Source organism: Papaver somniferum, chromosome 9 (genome assembly GCF_003573695.1).
Source record: "Papaver somniferum cultivar HN1 chromosome 9, ASM357369v1, whole genome shotgun sequence".
NCBI lineage: Eukaryota > Viridiplantae > Streptophyta > Magnoliopsida > Ranunculales > Papaveraceae > Papaver > Papaver somniferum.
Window position 1 is genome coordinate 114,024,633 of NC_039366.1, and position 6,270 is coordinate 114,030,902.

Here is a 6,270-nt window from a genome sequence, read left to right on the forward strand (position 1 = left end):
TTATCCCTATCAGACAAGATTTTTATAATTTCCCATTGAGCCAGGCTCCAGAAAAGATAAACATTCAATGATTTTTCTTTCATTAATATTAATACTCTTGTGCTCTAAACTCATTTATTTATTGAGCTAAGAATAATTTTATATTTAAAAAGGAATATATTATCATATAAAAAGGTAGAAAATTGAAGTATTGAAAATTATTTTGTGCTCTCTAAATAGATATTCTTGTTTACCTCTCAAAAAAAGGGAGTCCCTGTTTTAAAACAGTTTAGGGACGTCGGTTTGCGTACCCTAGGTAATTACATGTTTGTTTTGGAGTTTCCATATAAAACCCTTATTCTAGGAAAGGCCACGAACCGGCTTTGTACCCAGAGAATACCTTTTACAAACTTGTTTCTATACCCTAACTTGTGTTGAGAATTTATTATTCAAGGAGTTCCGCAACCAAGCATATCTTCTGTGTCACAAACCTTTGAACGCATGGAAGAAGTTGTTAAATTTTGCGGTGGTATTGAAACAAGAGGAAAGAATAGAACTCTGGTTGATGACGAAGTGGTTGATTCATCTGAAGATTTTCCTGGTTTGAATTATTATTTCGCCTATGATCATCAAGATGTTGAGCGTAAAGAGATGATCTCTGCTAATGTTTTTTATTATTTTCTTAAAAAATTTGAGGAAGTAAAGTTGGAACTTGTTTAGACACTAAATATATTCTAGATTATTTTGTTTTCGTTAATGTACTAGGAAACTTCTTGTGAGAATTTATTCTTGTGTTCAAGAAGGATAACTAGGGCTACGTATAGCAAATATTGTGAGTACTAGGATAACTAGGGTTTGCATGTTTTTAGATTTATTTATTTAAATTCTAGAGTTTTTGGAAGATGAACTTGCAGTATTTAATCATTATTGGTTTAATGTATTGAAAAATAAATAAATATGTGTCATTTACTTTTTGTGAATTGAACTGATATCTCACATATGCTCAAAAGTTAAATCTATTAAGTTTTATGAACTAAAAATAGAACAAGCTTTGTGAGAATTTTTCGAAGTATTGATCTATCGTGATCACACTCTTGTGTAATTATTGCATTATCTACTCCGTAAGATTTTCTTATGTTGAGTCATATTGATTAGAATTATCTCATTATTAATAACTGGCGTTGAGAATAATCTATGTCGGTGTTTAGGACACAAATCCATGTGATTTTTTAATGTTCGGAAAAATCGTTATTTTTATTAAAGCAAGGTCACTCATGTTCTCTTGGTAATGACATCAAAATTTATTTATTTATTTTTTTTTGGGGGGGGGGGGGGGGGTGTTCTTTATTGAACTTGTGCTTAATTGTTATATCTTTGTGGGGAGAGTGGATGTGGAACTTACAGGGGATGCATGTATCTTAAATCTCCTAGATGAGATGCTAAGTATTTTATACTCTTTGATATCATCTAAATTAAAAGTTTATATGTGTTTCGTTTAAGTCTTGAAGTATCTTTTGTTTGAATTCATTACGATCTCATAGTTTTCGCACTACATACATATAGTTTACGGATCATTATGTAAGGGGGAGTGAATCAACATCTATAGGTTTCACCTATTATATAGAAGATGTAAGTATTGACTAATAGGGAGAAACATATCACCTTAGTATTACTTAGAAGTTGTGATACAATGAACTTTGTAGAAGATAATAATACTATGTTTCTGTATAATGACGATTGAGAATATTTGTTTTCAAAGTTGTTATTGCTACGGATTTTCAACAACAATGATGCTGAATTGAACACGTTTAGAATCATTGTAATAGAACCAAGGAAATCAAGCATGATGAATTCTGGAGTTTTGAAGCTTTATTTTTTAATCTGTATATATTGATAGTTTTGTCATTAAATTGATAAAAGGGAAGATTGTTAGAGCATTTCTCGGTCGAACTCACACGTGTTTCTATCTCAAGCTTCTTATCAAATTAAGTTGATCAAAACTATATCTTGATTTCTAGATTTAGTCAAGTATCAGATTAGGATAGAAGTGTGTAGTTGAGTACCAGACATCACTGCGTTTTACTATTTAAAGGAATAGATTAGCCGAAGATTTTGGAGAACTTCATCAACAAAAGGTAAGTGAAGACTGAATCACTTATTTCTCAAGTTCTCACCTTTTCATCAATGAGACACTATAGCATGACTAAATTAGATACCACATGCATAACATAAATTTCGAGTCAAGTTTATCTTGATAATCGTTCTCGAAATATGCTGAGCTTAATAACATTTGTTCATACTTGATGAATTTGGTTAAGAAAAATTTATTGTTTATGACCTAAATTATGACTCGGGATATAATCATTTGAAAATAGCCTGGAACAGTGACATGTGTCATTGATGTTTTTCGGGAATGTCTCAGAGATATAGAACTATTGTAAATCTGCATACAAGACAACTAAAGTACATGTACCTATTACACGTATAGGCATAGCTATAGTTCGACGGTGACTTTTTGGTACGCTTACCCGGTATCCATACCATAAAAAGTCTATTGACTCGTGAACTAGGAAGCTACGCATCCTTAGTATGCAAACCGGAAAAGATCTGTTGGTTTCTAAACCGAAAAGGTATGCATACCTAGTATGCAAACCGAAAAAGATTTGTGTGTTCCTGAACCCGTTTTTTATTAAGGGTATACATACCCGGTACACATACCATGACAAAAAAATTCACGAACAAGTATACAGTACACGTACTAGGTACACGTAGTTACCCTGTCGAATATTTTCAGATGCATTAGAATTATTTCTATGAGATAACCGTCATTTGAACAACTCTCAGAAAACACTATCTATACATGTTAGATCACAATTGTGACTCAAGATTAAAATCTTAAAGTGCTATATGAAAATGGTTAAGCTTATCGTTCAATTGCCTAGTTCCGGCTAACCTTTTATGAACAAGTCGTTGCACACGGTTCAGTTATGGTTCATCCTAACCAGAGTGTATATTCTATTATGTTAATCTCAAGTCAAGTTTTTCATCTAATGATGATTATTGATTGCTTGGTTCAAAGCTACCTTAGCTTAAATCTAAAGCAACCTTGATCTTGAAAGTTTATATAAGGAGAACCTCAAACAACTGGGATTTTTGAATCCCTGACACTATTCTTTTGTGCCCAAGTTGTAAACTAGAGTATTCCTCTCCTTTAAACCTTTTTAGGTTTAGCGACTTAAAGGAATTCACTTAGGGATTCGTGAAACCAGGTCCAACTATATTTTTCTTCATAGTTCGTGTGTCCTGATCTTGTTTTGATTGTTGAGCCTTTAGCTCCAACAAACAAGATAGATAAAAATCACAAAGTTTCTTCGTCTCAGACTTTGTGACTCCACAAGTTTATACTTGAGGTGAATAAAAATCTAGGATGCTCTCCATGAGTCATAAGACCGGATTTTGAGGTTTGCTAGACTTTGTCTATTGCAGTCGATTTCCTACCTTACCTTGATCATTGATCAGGATGGAAATCACATATGGGCTTATTTGTGGGAGGCAAATTGGTTTAAAGTCTTCAATTGAGTTGAAGCAACTCTTATGCTGTAAAGGACGTCAACTAAGGGAATCAATTGTGCGGAGTCCTGCTGGGATTCAAGAGGCGTAAGGAACGCGACTGTAACTGAAACGCTGTGACGGTAGATTCGGTCTCTACGACATTCCAGTCCGAAGTTCTGATAGTAGCTAGGATAGATTCTGTAGCGGCTTAATACAGTTTAGTGGTCAAATCTGGACTAGGTCTCGGGGTTTTTCTGCATTTTCGGTTTCCTCGTTAACAAAAATTTTGGTGTCTGTGTTGTTTTTTTTCCGCATTAAATTGTTTATCTTTGTAATTGAAATATCACAGGTTGTACGTTAAAATCAATTCAAGTAGATAAGTCCATTGCAATTGTTGGATACGACTTGATTGATCTTGGATATTGATCTTTAGAATCTTCCAAGTACTCTCACGGAATAATCAGGTTTACGGACTTGTCTCTGTTTACATTCCGATTATGAGAGAAATATATATAAGTTCTTCATATAATTCATGATTGAGATTCATTAGGTTGTAACTCTCGAAATTGTATTTGAATTTAGTCCATATAGGTTTCCCAAGAAAAAGCTGGTGGGGTATTTTGGTACCTCGCGTTTTCATTTGGTACCCTCTCCTTTTTAAACATATATATATATCGGTCCGCGAGTTATAACCCCAAAGATGTCACTATACATCCACAAAAAACCTGCCAAAACAAAAGTAACACAAAAACCCCAAAAAAACAAAATTTTGATGAAACCTCGCAGAATTTGACGAAACCAATTTTTGGTTTCATCATAAAATTTGATGAAACCAATTTTGAAATTTGGAATTTTTGTATCAATTTTTTAAAATTTGGGGATTTTGTATCAATTTAGTTTAAGATGGAGTTTTAATGAATCCCAACATTTGAGTGGGGTTTTTGTACCACAAGTTTGGTCACCTTTAATTTTTATGATTAGTTTTGTATATATATATATATATATATATGTATATATATATATATCCCTAATAACTTTCTCATCAACGGAGTATAATCTCAAAGATAGAGATCAGTCAATAGAATAAATATGAACATAGAGAAACAAAAAAAGACGTCATTACAATAAACAAATAATGGTGATAACCAAAATTTGTTTTTAAGCAAAACAAAATAAACAAAAGAACGGGCATCTAGTTCAGCTGGTCATCCTTGTTCCCCAAAGTTTCATGTGTTCCAGGAGGTCTCAGGTTCGAGTCCCTAATGGTGTAATATTGCAGAAATTAACATGGAAGGTAGAGTTAGTTTGCCCCCCTTGTGACACAATCTCATCCCCATCCGCTTCGACTCCTTTGGCTAGGTAATCCATGAGGCTCGCTGGTAGGCTAGCACAACAACATGTTCAATTAATATAATAGTATGTCGTTGGAGCTTAGTTTGTTACGCTTCCAACTAGTTTCATGTAATACAATATATGCATACAGACCATATTTGAAAAACTTAGAGTATTGATAGAGTACGGGAATGCCATTTTGTCTAAGGCACCAGGAGATAACAAGGACATGGTTTGTTGAGGTTTCTTTGGTCTTCCCGTGAGAGCTTGACCACAAATTGTTCACTCATGTTTTTCATCATTTCATGGTTCATATTCTGGATCATAGATATAAGCACATAATCACGGTATTGTAGAGTCTAAGATTTGTTACCACAAAAAAAAAAAAAAAATATTTTATTTTTCAAAATATGATAATCCACCTGCATCCATTCCTCCCATCCGTTGATATCAATTTTCGTTAGGGGATGGACCGAATGCAAATGAAAATCTTGAATCAGTCATTTAAATGGAGAGTAGTGTTGAATTCACATTCACCCATCTGTTTCTCACCCTTATGTAATCTTTCAGTTTGTCGTGTTTTTGCTTTTTAAAGGATATTTGATCTCTTTATGTTGTATTCAACCCCGTGGATTATGTGCCTTTTTATACAATTATATTTTCTGATTAAAAAAATAAATGCATATTTAGGCCGACTCTGATGGATTTCAAATCAAGCTTTCAAAAGGAAAATTTGTGCCATATCTCATCACTTCAAGCTATGTTTCAGCTTTTTGGTTAAAGGTTATATTGAAGAATAAAGAAAGAGTGAAATGGATTAGCATGGAAGAAATCACCTTTCAGCGTATCTATTCAGCGCAAAACCACTTTTCCGCTTAACCATTCAGGGCGGATTTGCATTTGCGATGAATCAAAAAGCGTCAGCACTCCTGTACCAAACAGCGTCACATCAAGATAAATATTGACTTGGACATTTTTATGTTACACTATAGTTATACTTGTGCATCTTAACTGATTTTTTTCTCTCTGTGTCATTCTCTCCTTACGCTGGATCTTTTGGTACATATTTTTGCTTAAGTTGAGGTGTATTTTTTCTTTGTCAAAATTAATTATAACAAAAGATTCTTTCACTAATTAAAAAAGTTACAGTTACATCATCTCATTCAATTATCATGTTGTAAACACTTCATTAATTGTTGAAGGTCACGAGTGAGTACTGCTCTTGATGGTAGATTTTCATTTAAGGCTAAAATTGTAAAATCCAAAATTATGCGCTGACATCCTGTAAAGGATAAAGCCATTAATGAGTGATGAATACTTCTTCACTTTAGTAATTCACCTAGAATGGAGCATGTAGCAACAATCTCTTATACCCTGTGAATTTATAGCGTTATCAATTAATACATG